Genomic DNA, 21,219 nt, shown 5'->3' on the forward strand with positions numbered 1-21,219 from the left:
CACACTGCAAGGACTTATCGCTATACGTGCTCGTGAGAGAGAGTCTCCCACAGGTACCTTTTCTATCAGTACCTGTTGACTTTAATGACGGGGTCTACCCATCTTATATTCGTTGGATTGATATTCCCGTATGGACACATAGTAGAGTCACTGAATTGGGTAAAAATGTGTACACCCGAACCCGAACCAACCGGAGTCGAACACGAGTGTTAATGGTTTAACCTACAAAATTATTTCAGACACTGCCATCTGTGTACTAGCCGCTTAAAATATATCTTGGTTTCGTAACTCAAAAATCATTTCGTATTTTTCCCAAAAATAGACTCATTGCCATTATGTATTTTTCTAAATTTTGGTTGGCCAATTAGTAAGTTTATTAGTCAAAGTCCCCAAGTTGCAGGGTCGACTACATGACTTTGCCATTACGACTGGGATATCTCCCTGCACGGGCTCTACTGTTGCCGTTGTTTCTATGAATAGACTCAGAGAGGAATCTGCACATATATGGACGACCTAATTATCTCTGTTATTTATAATGAATTTCCAAGTCGGAGCAGGGAATCCAGAAACCGTTCTGCCCTGTCCACTAAATCTATTTCTTTATATACTGCCCATATGATCTTTTCGTTACTTCCTCATGAAGCAGACTCATCGAGCTTCGATTACATATTTATTCATCAATTAATTCCACTCCCATATTTTTAGTGATTTTTCAATCTCATGACACTGCTGCTGCCGCATCTGTTACGAAGTAACTAGGTCCGTTTCATGCCTACCCTTGATCCAATTCAATCGAACATTCGTGCCATTTTCGCATGGCTTAAAGTTTACATGCCATAATTCAAACAACGTACTAGCTTATACATGCCAAAATGATCTTCTAACACACTAAGAAGAAAGTACCAAAACTTGCTATCCGGTGTGATGACTTCAATGACGGCCGACCCCGCAAAATAGATGAGACCAAGCAACCATAGTGGTGACAAGGAAACATCGATGAGTTTATAACTCAGTAAGTCATAAGCATGCACTACCATCTATCAACAACATTATCACAAGAGGAAACAAAATAGAACGAGACAATTTACTCCATCCATACCGAACCATACCATAGTTCCTCCAACTTATCAATCAATTTCATATCAATTCATGCATTCACAATTCATATACTCATCAATAAGACATTGAAGCATTTCATAAATCATTTATTTTCGTTACAATCAAACAACAAAACGGCCTTTCACCCATCCTACGATAAATTTTATGTACGTGACTTCAAGTATAGTTGTCACATAGGTTCAACTTACCGAGCTCAACACCAAGTATAAGCATAGCACATATTAGCCATGTACTCAAGACACTTACCCGATCCGCTGTCCGCGATCGACTCAATAGTGTCGCACACATAGTGTCCATAATGATTCATGAATGTACATTGAGCCCGCACACTCAGTGCTATATAATCAACTCGCACACTTAGTGCCACGTAATCAAATCGCACACTTAGTGCTACATAGTCAGGCTCGCACACTTAGTGCCGCATGGTCAATTCGCACACTTAGTGCATCATATTCATTTCGCACACTGAGTGCAACATAGTCAAATCGCACCCTTAGTGCTGTACAATTTAATCCCGCGCACTTAGCGCCCATCTCATGGTCATAAATGGTTATCCCGCACGTTTAGTGCCGAGATCAACAACTCAGTACATCTTACCTCTTTTCATTCATTCAACAATTTCATCATCACATACGTACATGCATATATATAAGTGTATTTATTCATTCCAACCAGCATCAATACATACACATTATGACCATTTGAAATACTACCCACTACATGCTTAATGACTTACTTTATGTTGGGTAAAATAATTCCGAGTCGGCTACTCGATGCCTTCGATTTCCCCTTGTTGGACGCCTCTTCTTTAGGTTCTTGAGCTTAAATAATACAAATAAGAGTATTAATATTTAACTCAATAACATGAATTTATTTATCACATTCGGCAATCACACATCATTAAATTTTCAAACCAAGATGTCATTATATGACCACATATACACATATCCATATACTCAAGCTCAATATTATAATGTAATATCATGTACCCACTTTAAGTATATTGCCGAATATACTTAATCATACATACACCTAACCAAACAATTTCCTAAATCTTCATATCATTTATACACTAGGCCGATGCCCTCACCAAGTTCACCTATGTTCTTCAACATTCCTTCATTGATCAAGCACATATTCGGCCAAGAAATGGCAATTTAGCAACCTTCGATTTAGTACTTAACTTTTACCACATATCAAATAACTCATTTCCTTACTCATGTGACCACGTATATTCGGTCATGCATGCACACATAAATCAATTTGGAGACTCTATCAATCCAACATACATTCGGCACCTTCATCCACCATTCTACCAAGCATGTATATTCAAGCCACCAACCCACATTCGGCCCTAGCTCATACAAGGTAGCCGATTTATTTTTTTTTATAGTTCAAACATCCTCTATCATCATTCACTAACTTTAACATGAAACAACAAATCACCATTTCTCATCCAAAAATGAACACAACCATTCCTTGAACCCTTTTCATGACCGATTGCTCATGTTATCAACAAGATTCAAGGTTTAAACATGGCTATTTAAAACATGCATGCATCTCAAGACAACATCAACATACCTTAGTCTAGCAACCACCATAGCCGATTTTCTCAAGCCTTTTTCCCCTTCCTTTCTTTCCTCTATTCGGCCAAGGATGTTCAAGAATGAACTCTTTTTTTTTTTCTTTCTTCAATTCACGGCAACAAGGGGGGGTGAGACCATGTTATTTTTTTTTCCATCACCCTTCCTTTCATTTTTTTAATCACCATGCTTATTATTTTATTTTTCTTAACATGCATCACTAGCATACATGTTGGAGACATGTTTCCACCTATAGCATGGCGCCACTACATATTAGGGAGGGGAATTTGACATGCAAGTCCCCTTTTTCTTCCACATGCACTAATAGGTCCTCATGCATTGACCTATCACATTTTTAAATTTTCTCATATAAGTCCTATTGACTAAATTCACATGCAATCGACTAAATCGAAGCTTGAAATTTTACACATTCATGATTACATATTCTAGACAATAAACATCACATTCAAACCTTTCGGTGACTCGGTTTAGCGGTCCCGAACCACTTCCCGGCTAGGGTCAATTTTGGGCTGTCACAACTCTCCCCCACTTAAGAAATTTTCGTCCTCGAAAATCTTACCAGTAAATAGGTTTGGATATCGTTCTTTCATCGAGCTCTCGGGTTCCCAAGTTGCTTCCTCGATCCCGTGTTTGAGCCACAACACCTTAACCAACGGAACCCTTTTGTTTCGCAACTCTTTCACCTCACGAGCTAGGATACGTATCGGTTCTTCTTCATAACTCATATCGGCTTGAATTTCAACCTCTGATGGGCTAATTATATGCGACGGATCAGATCGATAGTGTCGAAGCATCGAAACATGAAAGACATCGTGAATCTTTTCAAGCTCAGGGGGCAAAATCAATCTATACGCAACTGGCCCCACTCATTCGGAGATTTCGTACGGCCCAATGAATCTCGGGCTCAACTTGCCCTTACGGCCAAACCTAAGTACCTTTTTCCAAGGCGAAACTTTAAGGAACACTTTATCTCCCACCTGATATTCAATGTCCTTCCGTTTCAGATCCGCATACGATTTCTAACGATCTGTGGCTGCCTTCAAACTTTCACGGATTACTTTTACTTTCTGTTCGGCATCTTTAATCAAATCAACTCCGAAAATTTTACTTTCACCGAGCTCGGTCCAAAACAATGGTGTACGGCATTTACGACCGTACAAAGCCTCGTAAGGTGCCATCTTAATACTTGATTGAAAACTATTGTTGTAAGCGAATTCAATCAAAGGTACATACCGTTCCCATGAACCACTAAACTCAAGGATGCAGCATCTCAGCATGTCCTCGAGTATCTGAATTATCCGCTCGGATTGACCATCGGTTTGGGGATGAAAAGCGGTGCTAAAATCAGCTTGGTACCCAGAGCTTCTTGCAATTTCTTCCAAAATCGCGAGGTGAATCTCGGATCTCTATCCGACACGATAGAAATAGGTACTCCATGCAATCTCACAATCTGAGTAACATACAATTCGGCTAGTTTATCCAATGAAAAATCCGTACGCACGGGGATAAAGTGAGCCGACTTAGTCAGCCTATCAACAACAACCCAAATCGCATCCTTCTTACTTGCGGACAATGGCAGTCCGGACACAAAGTCCATTGTGACTCGGTCCCATTTCCACTCGGGTATCATGATCGGCTGAAGTAACCCTGAAGGCACTTGATGTTCCGCTTTCACTTGTTGACATATTAAACATCTCGAAACAAAGTCGGAGATGTCTCGCTTCATACCATGCCACCAAAACCGACGTTTCAAGTCGTTGTACATTTTCGTGCTCCCCGGGTGAATTGACATTCGGCTACAATGGGCTTCGTTCAGGATCATCGGAATGAGTTCCGAATTCCTTTGAACGCACAAACGACTTCTAAACCTCAAACAACCATCATCATCAATCTGAAACTCCGATTCCTTGTTCGGATCACACTCAGCTCGTTTTGCAACCAATTCATCATCGACTTTCTGAGCTTCATGAATTTGATGAGTCAATAATGGTTTGGCTTTTAATTCAGCTACTAACACATTGTCAGGTAGAACAGACAAGTGTACATTCATCGCTCGCAAAGCAAACAGTGATTTCCGGCTTAAGGCGTCCGCAACCACATTAGCCTTTCCCGGGTGGTAATCAATGACAAGCTCGTAATCTTTCAACAATTCAAGCCAACGTCTTTGTCGCAGATTCAAGTCCCGTTGAGTCATCAAATATTTGAGACTTTTGTGATCCGAAAACACATGGCACTTCTCACCAAACAAATAATGTCGCCATATTTTCAATGCAAACACAATGGCGGCTAGTTCGAGATCATGGGTCGGATAATTTCTCTCGTGTGGCTTCAATTGTCTCGACGCATAGGCCACAACTCGACCTTCTTGCATCAATACGCAACCCAACCCGAGTAGGGATGCGTCACTATAAACGACAAACTCTTTACCCGATTCGGGTTGTACCAAAATTGGAGCTTCAGTCAGATGAGTTTTCAGTTGATCGAAGCTTTTCTGACATTTCTCCGTCCATTCGAACTTAACATCCTTCTGAAGTAGCTTCGTCATTGGTGTGGCTATCATCGAGAAACCTTTGACAAATCGTCGGTAATAACCGGCGAGCCCTAGAAAGCTCCAGACTTCGGTAACATTTCTCGGAGGCTTCCAGTTAAGTATGGCTGAAATTTTGCTCGGGTCAACCCGAATACCCGATGCGGATACCACATGACCCAAGAAGCTAACCTCTCTTAGCCAGAACTCACACTTACTGAACTTAGCATATAACTGCTTATCCCGCAAAATTTGCAACACTAGCCTCAGATGCTCAGCATGTTCGGCCTCATCTCTTGAATAGACCAAGATGTCATCAATAAACACAACTACGAACCGATCCAAATACGGCCTAAAGATCCGATTCATCAAATCCATAAACACCGCAGGGGCATTAGTGAGCCCAAACGGCATCACTAAGAACTCATAGTGACCGTACCTCATTCTGAAAGCAGTTTTGGGTACGTCCGAATCTCGAATCCGCAACTGATAATAACCCGATCTCAAATCTATCTTTGAAACACCGATGCCCCCTTTAATTGATCGAACAGATCATCAATACGCGGCAACGGATATTTATTCTTTATCGTCACTTTATTCAGTTGACGATAATCAATACACAACCTCATGGTTCCGTCCTTCTTTTTCACGAACAATACTGGTGCACCCCAAGGTGAGAAACTCGGTCGAGCGAAACCTCTATCCGTCAATTCTTGCAACTGAGCTTTCAACTCTTTTAACTCGGTTAGTGCCATACGATACGGAGCGATCGAAATAGGCATAGTTCCAGGTACAAGCTCAATACCAAACTCTACCTCCCGAACAGGTGGCAAACCCGGTAACTCTTCAGGAAAAACATCTGGGTATTCACAGACCACCGGCACCGATTCGGGTTTCTTTTCTAACTCCTTATCATCAAGTACATACGCGAGGTATGCTTCGCACCCTTTCCTTACATATTTCTGGGCCAACATTGCTGATATTACAGCTGGCAACCCCCTTAAGTCCGCAGACTCAACTCGGATTATTTCGTTATTTGCGCACCTCAAATCGATAGTCTTGCTTTTGCAATTCACAACCGCATCATGCGCGGTTAACCAATCCAAACCAAGAATAACATCAAACTCGTCGAACGGCAAAAGCATCAAATCAGCCGGAAAACAGGATTCTCGGATTATTAGAGGGCATCTCTTACACACTTTATCAACAAGTACGCATTGACCCAAAGGGTTTGATACTCGAATTACGAGCTCAGTAGACTCAACAGGTAGAGTCTTACTGGTTGCTAAGGTTTCGCATACATATGAATGAGTAGAACCAGGGTCAATCAATGCAATCACATTAGTATCAAAGAGAGTGAAGGTACCAGTGATGACGTCGGGGAGGATGCCTCCTCTCGTGCGCGAATGGCATATGCTCTAGCAGGAGTACGGTTCTCGGCGCGATCGGCCGTATCAGAGGCCCCCCTCTGACTACCACCCCTGCCTCCTAATATTCTCGGTGGTCTACCTCTAGATGTCACTCCACTAGGTCTTGCACCTTGAATCTTATTCTTCTCATCCAGCTCCGTGCAATCTCTAATGAAGTGGTCCTTCGAACCGCATCCGTAACAGGCCCTGTTAGTAGACTTGCCCCAACATTCACCTAGGTGTCGTCTTCCACATTGGGGACATTCAGGTTTCTCGTGATGATTATTGCCCACACTAGCTACCGAAGTAGCTCGGGAGCCCATCGATGGTCTTGCCCTGATGGAAATTCCCGCAGTCGCCCTCGACTTATTAATGTCCTCCCTGAACTTCTTCACAGCTGAGAACGGAGCTTTACCCGTCGATCTTTTACGATAATCTCTAGCTTCAAATTCAGCCTTCCTCTTCTCCTTTCCAAGTTCCTCCGCCTTGCAGGCTCGTTCGACTAGTGTTACGAATTCCTTTATTTCCAAAATACCCGTTAGTACCTTTAAATCTTCATTCAATCCTTCCTCGAATCTTTTGCACATAGCAACCTCATCAGCTACACACTCCCGGGCATACCTACTAAGTCTTACGAATTCATGTTCGTATTCAGATACAGTCATACGGCCTTGCTTGAGTTCCAAGAACTCCTTACGCTTCTGGTCAATGAACCGTTGGCTAATAAATTTCTTCCGGAATTCCGTTTGAAAGAAGTCCCAAGTTACTCGCTCGTTCGGGACTATGGAAATCAAGGTCCTCCACCAATAGTAGGCTGAGTCCCGCAGCAAAGATACAGCACATTTAGACATTCATCGGGTGTGCATGACAATTCATCGAACACCCGAATGGTGTTATCAAGCCAGAACTCGGCCCTTTCGGCGTCATCAGTTACTATGGCCTTGAACTCCTCGGCCCCACGCTTCCTAATCAAGTCTACAGGTGGCTTACTCAGCCTCACAGGATCAGCGACTGATGGCCTTACAGGCTCTTGGGGTGGATTATTCAAATTTGGGAATTGTTGGACAGCCGGGTTGGCTCGGGCATATTGCGCGACCCACTCATTCATCATGGTAAAGAAGGCTTGTTTAGCCCCCTCACCTTGATTATTCGCAGATGACTGAGGTTCAACAGGCGGCGTCCCTTGTGCAGGAGCAGCCACTACGCTCTCAACGTCATCCGCTAGGGTTCTTTCTTCACCGGGATCCATTTACTAATCAAGACAAAAACATTTCAACCGTCAAAAGTCATCACCCTTTTAAACATTAACATTATGGCATGTATAGCTAGACTCATACGTGCTATGGTAGTCCTAGAACCGACTAAACCATAGCTCTGATACCAATAAATGTAACACCCCGAACCCGAAACCGACACCGGAGTCGAACACGAGGTGTTAACTGGCTTTAACCCCTTACAAAATTTATTTTCCAGACACTGCCCAATCTGTGTACTAGCCGCTTTAAAATCATATCTTGAGTTTCGTAACTCAAAATCAGTTTCGTAATTTTTCACAGAAACTAGACTCATGTGCCCATCTATGTATTTTTTTCTAGAATTTTTGGTTGGGCCAATTAGTACAGTTTATTAGTCAAAGTCCCCCAAGTTGCAGGGGTCGACTACACTGACCTTTGCCCATTACGACTGGGATATCTCCCTGCACGGGCTTCAATACTATTTCCGTTTGTTTCTATGAAAACTAGACTCAGAGAGGAATCTGCACATATATGGTACGACCCCTAATTATCTCTGGTTAATTTATAATGAATTTCCAAAGTCGGAGCAGGGAATCCAGAAACCGTTCTGGCCCTGTCCCACTAAAATCTGATTATCTCTTAATATACTGCCCATATGATCTTTTCGTTACTTCCTCATGAAAGCAGACTCATCGAGCTTCGATTACATAATTTATTCATCAATTAATTCCACTCCCACTATTTTTAGTGATTTTTCAATCTCATGACACTGCTGCTGCCAGCATCTGTTACGAAAGTAACTAGGTCCGTTTCATGCCTACCCTTGATCCAATTCAATCGAACATTCGTGCCATTTTCGCATGGCTTAAAGTTTACATGCCATAATTCAAACACAACGTACTAGCTTATACATGCCAAAATGATCTTCTAAACACACTAAGAAGAAAGTACCAAAACTTGCTATCCGGTGTGATGACTTCAATGACGGCCCGACCCCGCAAAAATAGATGAGACCAAGCAACCTATAGTGGGTGACAAGGAAACATCGAGTGAGTTTATAACTCAGTAAGTCATAAGCAATGCACTACCATCTATCAACAACATTATCACAAGAGGAAACAAAATAGAACGAGACAATTTACTCCATCCATACCGAACCATACCATAGTTCCTCCAACTTATCAATTCAATTTCATATCAATTCATGCATTCACAATTCATATACTCATCAATAAGACATTGAAGCATTTTCATAAATCAATTTATTTTCGTTACAATCAAACAACAAAACGGCCTTTCACCCATCCTACGATAAATTTTTATGTACGTGACTTCAAGTATAGTTGTCACATAGGTTCAACTTACCGAGCTCAACACCAAGTATAAGCATAACACATATTAGCCATGTACTCAAGACACTTACCCGATCCGCTGTCCGCGATCGACTCAATAGTGTCGCACACATAGTGTCCATAATGATTCATGAATGTACATTGAGCCCGCACACTCAGTGCTATATAATCAACTCGCACACTTAGTGCCACGTAATCAAATCGCACACTTAGTGCTACATAGTCAGGCTCGCACACTTAGTGTCGCATGGTCAATTCGCACACTTAGTGCATCATATTCATTTCGCACACTGAGTGCAACATAGTCAAATCGTACCCTTAGTGCTGTACAATTTAATCCCGCGCACTTAGCGCCCATCTCATGGTCATAAATGGTTATCCCGCACGTTTAGTGCCGAGATCAACAACTCAGTACATCTTACCTCTTTTCATTCATTCAACAATTTCATCATCACATACGTACATGCATATATATAAGTGTATTTATTCATTCCAACCAGCATCAATACATACACATTATGACCATTTGAAATACTACCCACTACATGCTTAATGACTTACTTTATGTTGGGTAAAATAATTCCGAGTCGGCTGCTCGATGACCTTCGATTTCCCCTTGTTGGACGCCTCTTCTTTAGGTTCTTGAGCTTAAATAATACAAATAAGAGTATTGAATATTTAACTCAATAACATGAATTTATTTATCACATTCGGCAATCACACATCATTAAATTTTCAAACCAAGATGTCATTATATGACCACATATACACATATCCATATACTCAAGCTCAATAATTATAATGTAATATCATGTACCCACTTTAAGTATATTGCCGAATATACTTAATCATACATACACCTAACCAAAACAATTTCCTAAAATCTTCATATCATTTATACACTAGGCCGATTGCCCTCACCAAGTTCACCTATGTTCTTCAACAATTCCTTCATTGATCAAGCACATATTCGGCCAAGAAATGGAAATTTTAGCAACCTTCGATTTAGTACTTAACTTTTACCACATATCAAATAACTCATTTCCTTACTCATGTGACCACGTATATTCGGTCATGCATGCACACATAAAATCAATTTGGAGACTCTATCAATCCAACATACATTCGGCACCTTCATCCACCATTCTACCAAGCATGTAATATTCAAGCACAACCAAACCCACATTCGGCCCTAGCTCATAACAAGGTAGCCGATTTTTTTTTTTTATAGTTCAAACACTCCTCTATCATCATTCACCTAACTTTAACATGAAACAACAAAACTCACCATTTCTCATCCAAATAACATGAACAACAACCATTCCTTGAACCCTTTATCATGACCGATTGCTCATGTTATCAACAAGATTCAAGGTTTAAACATGGGCTATTTAAAACATGCATGCATCTCAAAGACAACATCAACATACCTTAGTCTAGCAACCACCATAGCCGATTTTCTCAAGCCTTTTTCCCCTTCCTTTCTTTCCTCTATTCGGCCAAGGATGTTCAAGAATGAACTCTTTTTTTTTTTCTTTCTTCAATTCACGGCAACAAGGGGGGGGTGAGACCATGTTATTTTTTTTTCCATCACCCTTTCTTTCATTTTTTTAATCACCATGCTTATTATTTTATTTTTCTTAACATGCATCACTAGCATAACATGTTGGAGACATGTTTCCACCTATAGCATGGCCGGCCACTACATATTAGGGAGGGGGAATTTGACATGCAAGTCCCCTTTTTCTTCCACATGCACTAATAGGTCCTCATGCATTGACCTATCACATTTTTAAATTTTCTCATATAAGTCCTATTGACTAAATTCACATGCAATCGACTAAATCGAAGCTTGAAATTTTTACACATTCATGATTACATATTCTAGACAATAAACATCACATTCAAACCTTTCGGTGACTCGGTTTAGCGGTCCCGAAACCACTTCCCGGCTAGGGTCAATTTTGGGCTGTCACAAAATGTCCAACCCTTTAGGCAGACATGTGCTAGTTGACCAAATTTGTAGAAATTGTCCTTTGACAATTAGAGGTCATTGTTTTCTGGCTACCTTGATGTTATTGCCGTTTAATAAAACTGATGTAATTCTTGGGATGGATTGGTTGACTTTTCATAGTGTTGTAGTAGACTATAGGAGAAAATTTATTGAGCTGAAGTGTGAAAGCGAGGATGTTCTTCGAGTTGAATCAGGTAGAATGGATAACTTGCCTATGGTGATATCATCCTTGTAGGTAGTGAGATATTTGAGAAAAGGATATGAGGCTTATCTCGCTTTTGTGTTGAATACTCAAGCGTTTGAGTCGAAATTGAATTGGTACCAGTAGTTTGTGAGGTTGTAGATGTGTTTCCAAAAGAATTACCTGGATTACCTTCTGTGAGAGAAGTTGAATTTGGAATCGAGTTAGTCCCTGATACGACGCCTATCTTGATCTCTCCATATAGGATGGCTCCGACAGAATTAAAAGAGTTGAAGGTATAGTTGCAAGAATTAACTGACAAGGGCTTTGCAAGACTGAGCTATTGACCGTGGGGTGTTTCGGTACTTTTTGTAAAAAAAAAAGACGGGTCGATGAGGTTGAGCATAGACTATCGATAACTCAATAAGGTGATTGTGAAAAACAAGTATCCCTTGCCAAGGATTGATGATTTTTTCGATCAGTTGAAGGGAGCCACCGCGTTTTTTAAGATCGACTTAAGGTCGGGCTACTACCAATTAAGGGTTAAGGAGCAAGATGTACCAAAAATCGCATTTAGGACAACGTATGGGCACTACGAGTTTCTTGTCATGCCCTTTGGCTTAATAAATGCCCTGGTGGTTTTTATGGACTTAATGAACCGTATTTTTTGACCATATTTGGATAAGTTTTTTGTCGTTTTTATCAATGACATATTGATTTATTCGCGTGATGAGAGTGAGCATGCAGAGCATTTAAGGACAGTTTTACAAACCTTAAGAGATAAGTAGTTATACGCCAAGTTCAGTAAGAGCGAATTTTGGCTTAACGAGGTCGAATTCCTAAGACACATTGTGTCTGGTGATAGGATCAGAGTTGATCTAGGCAAGATCTCGGCTATTGTTGAATAGAAACTGCTAAGGAATATGACAGAAGTTTGAATCTTTCTGGGTTTAGGTAGATACTATAGAAGGTTTGTGAATGGATTCTCTATGATAGCCACTCTGATGACAAGGTTGTTACAAAAGGATGTCAAGTTTGAATGGACAGAGAAGTGCCAACAGAGTTTTGAGAAACTAAGGGCTTTGTTGACCGAAGCCCTAGTTTTAGTGCAACCGGAACCGGGAAAAGAGTGTGTGGTGTATAGTGATGCATCCTTGAGTGGATTAGAATGTGTGCTCATGCAAGAAGGGAAGGTTATAGCCTATGCCTCGAGACAGCTAAAGCCACACTAGAGAAATTACTTGACCCACAATTTGGAGCTAGCAGTTATAGTGTTCGCATTAAAGATTTGGAGACACCATTTGTATGGTGAGAGATGTTAGGTATTCACTGACCATAAAAGTATAAAATATTTGATGACTCAGAAGGAGTTGAACTTACGGCAAAGGTGGTGGTTAGAGTTGATAAAAGACTACGAATTAGTGATTGACTACCCCTCCAAAAATGCTAATGTAGTAGATGATGCTTTGAGTAGGAAATCATTGTTCACCTTGAGGGCTATGAATGCTTAGTTGTCTGTGGCTGATGATGGTTCGGTTTTGGTAGAGTTGAAAGCTAAACCGATGTTCCTACAAGAGATTTGTGAAGCTTAGAAGGGTGACAAGGATTTACAAGCTAAGAGGCTCAGTGCAAGTCGGGTGATGAATTGGATTTTCAGATTAATACTGAAGGCTGTTTGATGTTCCAAGATAGGGTTTGTGTACCCAAGGATAATGAGCTTATTCAGAAGATTTTATGAGAGGCACATAGTAGTTGCTTGTCTATCCATCCGGGTAGTGTGAAAATGTACAATGACTTGAAGAAAATATACTGGTGGTCAAGAATGAAAGGAGACATTTTAGAATTCGTTTCTAAGTGTCTAATTTGTCAACAAGTGAAAGCCGAGCATCAAGTACCTTTAGGTTTACTTCGGCCTATCGTGGTTCCCAAGTGGAAGTAGGATCGGATTACTATGGACTTTGTGACGAGTTTACCGGTAACGCCGAGAAAAAAGGATGCCATGTGGGTTGTGGTTGATCGACTGACGAAGTTGGCTCACTTTATCCCAATACCTATAGACTTCTTGCTCAATAAGTTAGTTGACTTGTACATTTCTGAAATTGCGAGACTTCATGGAGTGCCCTTGTCAATTATTTCAGATAAAGACATGAGGTTTACCTCGAGGTTTTGGAAGAAGTTACAAGAGGCTTTGGGAACAAAGTTGAACTTTACTACAGCTTTCCACCCGCAAACCAACGGTCATTCGGAAAGAGTAATTCAGATATTGGAAGACATGTTACGGTGTTATGTTCTCGAGTTCCAAGACAGTTGGGAAAGGTATTTACCGCTGGTCGAATTCACCTACAATTATCAATCAAGTTTGAAAATGACACCTTATAAGGCTTTGTATGGGCGTTAGTGTCGAACACCCTTGTATTGGACCAAGCTAAGAGAGAATCAGATGCACGGGGTTGACTTAGTTAAAGAGACTGAAGAGAAAGTTAAGGTGATTCACGACTGTCTGAAGGCCGCTTAGGATAGACAGAAATCCTGTGTGGATTTAAAATAGAAAGAAATCGAGTTTCAAGTTGGGGATAAAGTGTTTTTGAAAGTATCCCCGTGGAAGAAGGTTATCCGATTCGGAAGGAGGCAAATTAAGTCCACGGTTTATTGGACCTTATGAGTTGACTGAAAGAATTAGACCGGTAGCATACCGATTAGCGTTGCCATCAGAGTTAGAAAAGATTCATGACATGTTTGATGTGTCCATGTTATGTCGATATAGATCGGATCCTTCGCATGTGATCGCGCCAACAGAGGTTGAGATTAGCTCAGACATGACTTATGGCGAAGAGCCGGTTAAAATTTTGGCTCGGGAGGTCAAACAATTGAGGAATAAGAGCATAACACTGGTTAAGGTATTATGGCATAGACATGGGGTCGAAGAAGCCACATGGGAACTCGAAGAGACTATGAGAGACCAATACTCGAACCTATTTACTGGTAAGATTTTCGGGGACGAAAACCCCTAGGGGGAGAATTGTAACAGCCCGATTTTGGGCCTAGCTGAAATAGTGGTTTCAGAACCACTAACCCGAGGTTAGAGAAATTATTTTTAATATTATTTTATGTGTGATGACATGTTTATAAAGATGCATGAAAATTTTGGTGAATTAATTTTAGCGTTTGTGAGCTGAATCGCGAAAAAGGACTAAATCGCATAAAGTTCAAAAGTTTTAATTTGATAGCTAATGGAGTTAAATTTCCATGTACCATAAATTGGTGGTTTTTAAAGTGAAATTAATCCCTAAAATAGTGCTTGGCCAGCCATGAGACAAGGATTTTAACTTAGTCAAATGTTAGGTGAAGTTGGTGACTTTTTCACTAAAAAGAAAATAAAATAAACATAGGATGATATCATCCATTTTCCTATATTCTTCTTGACCGAAAACATCAGCCATATAAGGGTTTTGAAGCTTGAAAATTTCAGCTACTTATTCTCTCTACAAGTAAGTGATCTCGACGATTTTTCTTGATGATTTTTGTACTTTTAGAATCCTTGTAACATGAGCTTTCAAATGAGGGGACTATTTTGCAAAATGGTTGAAAGTCTAGGGTTTTACCATGAGTGTGTTCATGTTGTTTTCTAAAATTTTATGGAAGAAAATGAGTTATGGTAGTGTAATAAACAACTTTTGTGAAGTAGTTTCCATGAAAACCCTAACTAAGTACCATTTTGCATAAGTTGTAAAATAAGTGATAAATGTGTGAAATAATGAGAATTGTGGGCTAATTTTAATATAAAAAGTGATCGGCTAGGCTTGGTTAGTGAGAAAATATGATTAAAATCAATTTTCAGACCTAGGGGTAAAATGGTCATTTTGTGAAAGTCTAGGGGTAAAACGGTCATTTTGACCAACTATGAATTTTCGAGTTTCTAGAGTATATTGCTGATGAGATAAATGAATTTGTATCATTTTAGATCAAGAATTACAAAATCTGGGCCTAGACCGAGGAAAAGCGAAGCAAGTAGACTAAGCCGAGCTAGTCGACTACATTTGTAATCTGAGGTAAGTTGTATGTAAATAATACAACTACATTGTTATTATATGTGTTTGAATTGATATAGCATAAAATGCTTGTTTGTGGAAATAATTATGTATGATGAATATTGAGATAGTAGAACTCCCGTTTGAAACTTAGGAAATAAATCGGATATTCATGCCATGACATTCGGGTTAATTGTGTGCTAGTGTAAGACATGTCTGGGACATGCATCGGCCACATTATGAGAGCCAGTGTGAGACCATGTCTAGGACATGGCATCGACATTGAGACGAGAGCTAGTGTAAGACATGTCTGGGACATGCATGGGCGGCCTCGAGATGTAAGCCAGTGTAAGACATGTCTGGGACATGCATCGACTACAAGATGTTAAGACATGTCTGGGACATTCATCGACTACACGATGTGTCAGTGTAAAATCATGTCTGGGACATGGCTTCGGTGCAGATATGTTAGAGTCAGTATAAGACCATGTTTGGGACATGGCATCGACTTAATGGATGAGTTAGTGTAAGACTATATCTGGGACATGGTATCAGCATTATACCCTGTGTCTAAGGCTTAGTGAATGTCTGATAGTATTTCAAATGGTTCAACGGCGAGAGTTACAGTTTAAGTTAAATGAGAAAAGTATTACCATGTTGTGAGTGGTACAGGTACCTATTTGAAATGTATAAGATGTGAGCTTAGTATGTGATATGTGAATTGTTGGATAGGGACGAGTAAGTTTTGCTTACGCCTACTTTTGTTTTATGTGCATGATGATGAATGGTAAAGTTGTTGTTATATTTATTTTCATGAAACTTACTAAGCTTTATGCTTACCCCGTTTCTTTCCATTTTCTTATAGTGCCGTCTAATTAGCTCTTGGATCAACAGACGTCGGAGGCATCGATCACACTATCATTTGAAGCACTTGGTATAATTAGTTCTTAAATTTTGATTATGGCATGTATAAGACCCTTTGATTTTGTTTTAGTCTCACATTGTTTTGGGGCCAAATGTGTTAGATTGCTTCAATATTTGACTCATTTTGTATAAGGTCATGAAAAATGAGGAACATTGAAAGTTATTATATGGATGCAAAGTAGTCTTTCATAGATGTGAAATTGTTGGTATGGTTGAGTACATGAATTGTATTTAGGCCTTAGCTATGTTGTTTGGTTGTTAAATTATATTAATTTAGACATTCATGTGTCGGTTGGTGTTAAATTGTGTCTCAGGGTGGCAAAGACTTGGTAGATAGCCTTATATTGACCACACGGGTAGACACACGGGCATGTTGTCGAGTCGTGTGTCCCTTGCATGTAAAAATTACAAGTCAGTATGCATGGTAGTAAACACACAGGTAGAGACACATCCGTGTGTCTCAAGCTTCACACGGCTTATAGCGACGGGCGTGTGCCTTGGCCGTGTGCCCCTTATTGGATGAACGTCAAAAATAGAATGTCAAGGTTTTTAGACACGGGCTAGGGCACGGGCGTGTCGTGGCTGTGTGAGGGACACTGGCCACAGACACAGGTGTGTGTCAGGCCATGTGAAAACTCTTGTAGGCTCAAATTTGGAATTAAATTCACACAGGTATGGGACACGGGCGTGTCCATAGATGCTTAGGTCGTGTGTGTTACATGGGCCATCAGCACGGCCATGTCATAAAGACCACATGGGCGTGTGCCCTGTTTTCAAGTGTTAATTTCCTAAAGTTGGTTAAGGACCCGAACTGGTCTTCAATGGTTTCGAATGGATGTTTGAGGCCTCATAGGCCCATGTTAAAGAACTTCAAAAAAAGTTTGAAAAAAAAGGTTTTAAGTTTGATCAAGTCTTAATGATTCGAAAACGTTGGAATGCATGTGTTTAAATAAGGTAATGCCTCGTATCCTGTCCCAGTGTATGACTCGGGTGTGGGGTGTTACAATAAGACAGGTTCGATTCAACCTCAAGTTATTCAATCTGTATCATGTGATTAGGGTTGGATCTATATCTGCTGAACATTGATACATGGAGCATATTTTCGATCTTTGATAACTCAAGAGGCAAAGCCAATTGTTACGCTACTAGTCCAATCTTTTCCAAAACTTCATATGATCCTACAAACCTCGAATTCAATTTTCTCTTTTGACAAAACATATAATCTTTTTCCATGGAGAGGCCTTCAAAAATACTTTATCTCCTATTTCAAAAGAGAGTTCTTTCCTTTTCAAATCTATATATGATTTCTGTTGGTCCTGTGCTGCTTTTAAGTGACTATGGATGATGACAACCTTTTCTCCTGTTTTAGGTGCCAAGTCTGAACCCATTATTGATAAACCGTAATTTATACATATTTTTTACCCCATGTTTAACACATTTTATGGATGATTTTCCCTTAAAATTGGTGAATGCGATGCTCCTAATGCTTTAATTTCATATTTTATACTTAAGAGAGCATAGGAGAGCGAAAGAAACGAGAAACGGGCCAAAAAGGGAAAAAATGGGCCAAAGTAAGAAATCAACACGGCCTGGACCTCCTCACACGGGCAGACAACACTGCTGTGTCAATTTGGCAGGCTTGAGCACGGCCTGAAGTAATCACACACGAGCGTGTCCCTGCCGAGCCCAAGTTGAGTCCAATTCATAAAAGGCTAATTTTGAGGGCTCTTAGGCATTCCAAAGCCTATAAATACACCCTAGAGGAGGAAGAAAGGGGACACACAGAATAGGGAGTAAGGAATTACTCCAAGGAACCCGAATGATCCATCTCAGAAGTCGAATTCATCATCAAGATGGAGATCTCTCCTCAATTTCCCCTTCAGGAGTATTGGGTTTTCTTTATGTTTTGTATTCTTTATTATTATGAGATGTTTTCTTATTTAGTTATGAACTAAATCCCCTAAATACCTAAGGGGAATGAAACCTAAGACGAATATTGTTATTATTTTCTGAATCGTATGATAAATATTTAACTTGTTCTTAATTATGTGTTCTTAATTCTTGTTTTGATATCCCAAGATACTGATTCAAGATAAGCTCTTATTCAAAGGAAGAATAGACCTTGTCTAAGAGTACATTTGTCATAATTAAGTGGATTTGATTGCGCGCCTAGACATAGGGTGACAAGATTTTGCCGGATTAGGGTGAAACCTAATAAGGGGATCCATAGATTGAGTTAATGCAACCCTAGGGTGTTAAATAGAGAAAGGTCTCAATTATTCAATCTAAGGATTAGACGTTATTAATCTTGAATAGGGATAATAACATAACTTAGGGATCTCTATGGAACAAGTTAAATGAATAAATCATCCGATTCGAAGCCGGAATAACAAGTACAGTCTAGGTGAATTTTTCCTTAGGTATTGTCTTAATTCAATCGATTTTCCCAAAAGAAATTCCCCAATTCTATTCTCTGTGAATTCTTAGTTTAGATAATTAGTTAGTTAAAACAAAACCTCTTTATTCTTAGGTTAGATAATAAAAAGACAGTCATTACTAGTACTTTTAGTTCATTTGGGTTCGATAACCTCTTGCTAAAACTATACTACTGTTTGATAGGTACACTTGCCTATATTGTGATAATAGTTAGTTTCAAGAACGATTAATTATAAATATTTAAAACCTATCACGAAATCACGCAATCAAGTTTTTTGCGCCGTTGTCAGGGATCGAAAATATTAGGAACACTCAATTTTTATTACTTTAGCCATTTATTTTTATTGCAATCTAATTTCATTTTTAATTTTATTCTAATTTACTAATTTTCTTTTTCCTTCTTCTGGCTGGTTTTTATAGTTTGTGACTAGAAGAAACCAGTCAGGACCACTACTTTTTAACGAAGAAATCGATCGCAAAGTTCGCAGAAACCAAAGAGAAATAAAGTGGAGCCTAAGATACACAGAGAACGAGAAAGAAGACGATACTCAACCCCCAACCGAAGAGATGGCTGAAAACCAAGACAATCAGCTACCTCCTACAATTGCGGCTAATCAAAATCCTGCCCCACGCACTATGTATGATTATGCCAAACCTTCTTTAACAGGAATTGAATCAAGCATAGTTAGACCTACTGTAGCTGCAAATACTTTTGAACTGAAACCTAACAAAATTCAAATGATACAACAGTTTGTTCAGTTTGATGGTTTACAGGATGAAGATCCCAACGCTCACTTAGCAAACTTTTTGAAACTATGTGATACATTTAAAATTAATGGCATTTCTGATGATGCCATTCGTCTTCGGTTATTCCCTTTCTCCTTGAGGAACAAAGCTAAACAGTAGTTGAACTCGTTACCACGAGGGTCAATTACTACTTGGGAACAAATGACCGAAAAATTTTTACTAGAATATTTTTCACCGGCTAAAACGACTAAATTACGTAATGATATCTCTTCTTTTGTGCAGATGGATTTAGAAATACTCTATGATGCATTGGAGAGATACAAGGACCTTTAGAGAAGGTGCCCTCACCATGGGTTACCGCTTTGGCTCCAGGTTAAAACATTCCATAATAGCCTGAATCCTTCGACTCGACAAATAGTTGACGCAACTGCTGGCGGAACCATCAATAATAAAACACCTGAAGATGCTTATGAGTTCATAGAGGAAATGTCATTGAATAACTATCAATGGCAAGTAATGAGGACAAAGCCAACGAAAACAGCCGGTGTTTATAACGTCTATTCGGTCACCATGCTCTCTAATCAGGTAGAACTATTGAATAAGAAAATTGATGGGTTTCTTATTTCTTCACAGGTTCACCCAGTACTGCAGTGCGAAGCAAGTGGAGGTGCAACAAGCCATTCGGAATACCAACCTTATGGCACGAGCAATTAAATTACATGGGTAATGATCCTTGACCTCAAAACAATCCATATAGTAACACTTATAATGCAGGTTGGAGGATCCACCCAAATTTCTCATGGGGAGGCCAAGGAAATCAGCGACCACCTCCAGGCTACCAACAACCACCCTATGAACAGGAAAAGAAACCGAACCTTGAAGAGATGCTCACAAAGTTTATTTCGGTATCAGAAACCCATTTTCAGAACACCAAAATGGCACTTAAAAATCAACAAGCGTCAATCCGAGGGCTCGAGACGTAGATAGGCCAGCTGTCCAAACTAATTTCGGAAAGACCACTAGGAAGTTTACCTAGTAAGACCAAATCAAAAGAGCACGTAAAAGTAGTTACACTAAGGAGTGGGAAAGTGTTAATGGAATCTGAAAAGAAGCTAACATAAGAATCCGTGACAAGTGAAAGGGGGGAAGAAAATCACGAAAATAGTGACAACCCAGTGCCGAAGGAATATAAACCACCAGTTCCATACCCGGCAAAATTACAAAAAGATCGCATTGATGCACAATTCGATAAGTTTCTTGAACTTTTTAAGCAATTACATATCAACTTACCTTTTGTTGAAGCCATCTCGTAGATGCCTACATACACAAAATTTTTGAAGGAGCTTCTAACAAATAAAAGAAAGTTAGAGGACTTATCTACAGTAGCACTCAACAATGAGTGCTCAGCAATACTCCAAAACAAGCTGCCAACCAAACTGAAAGATCCAAGAAGTTTTACTATCCCTTGCTTAATTGGTAGTCTGAATGTTGAAAAAGCACTAGCTGATTTAGGCACTAGCATTAATTTGATGCCATATAAAATGTTCAAACAACTTTGTCTTGGGGAACCTAAACCTACTAGGATGAGTATTCAATTAGTCGATAGATTTGTTAAATATCATAGGGGTATTATAAAAGACGAA

The 21,219-nt window shown here is 39.8% G+C and overlaps 1 non-coding gene across 1 annotated transcript; it reads right to left on the bottom strand.

Moving 5' to 3' along the window:
* Positions 1 to 19,825: 19,825 nt before the first annotated feature.
* On the bottom strand, positions 19,826 to 19,932 carry LOC121211870 (small nucleolar RNA R71). The gene has a single exon (XR_005907087.1). It is a non-coding gene; the product is annotated as a small nucleolar RNA R71 (small nucleolar RNA).
* Between the last annotated feature and the right edge of the window lie 1,287 nt (positions 19,933 to 21,219).

Source organism: Gossypium hirsutum, chromosome A12, assembly GCF_007990345.1.
Source record: "Gossypium hirsutum isolate 1008001.06 chromosome A12, Gossypium_hirsutum_v2.1, whole genome shotgun sequence".
Lineage (NCBI taxonomy): Eukaryota > Viridiplantae > Streptophyta > Magnoliopsida > Malvales > Malvaceae > Gossypium > Gossypium hirsutum.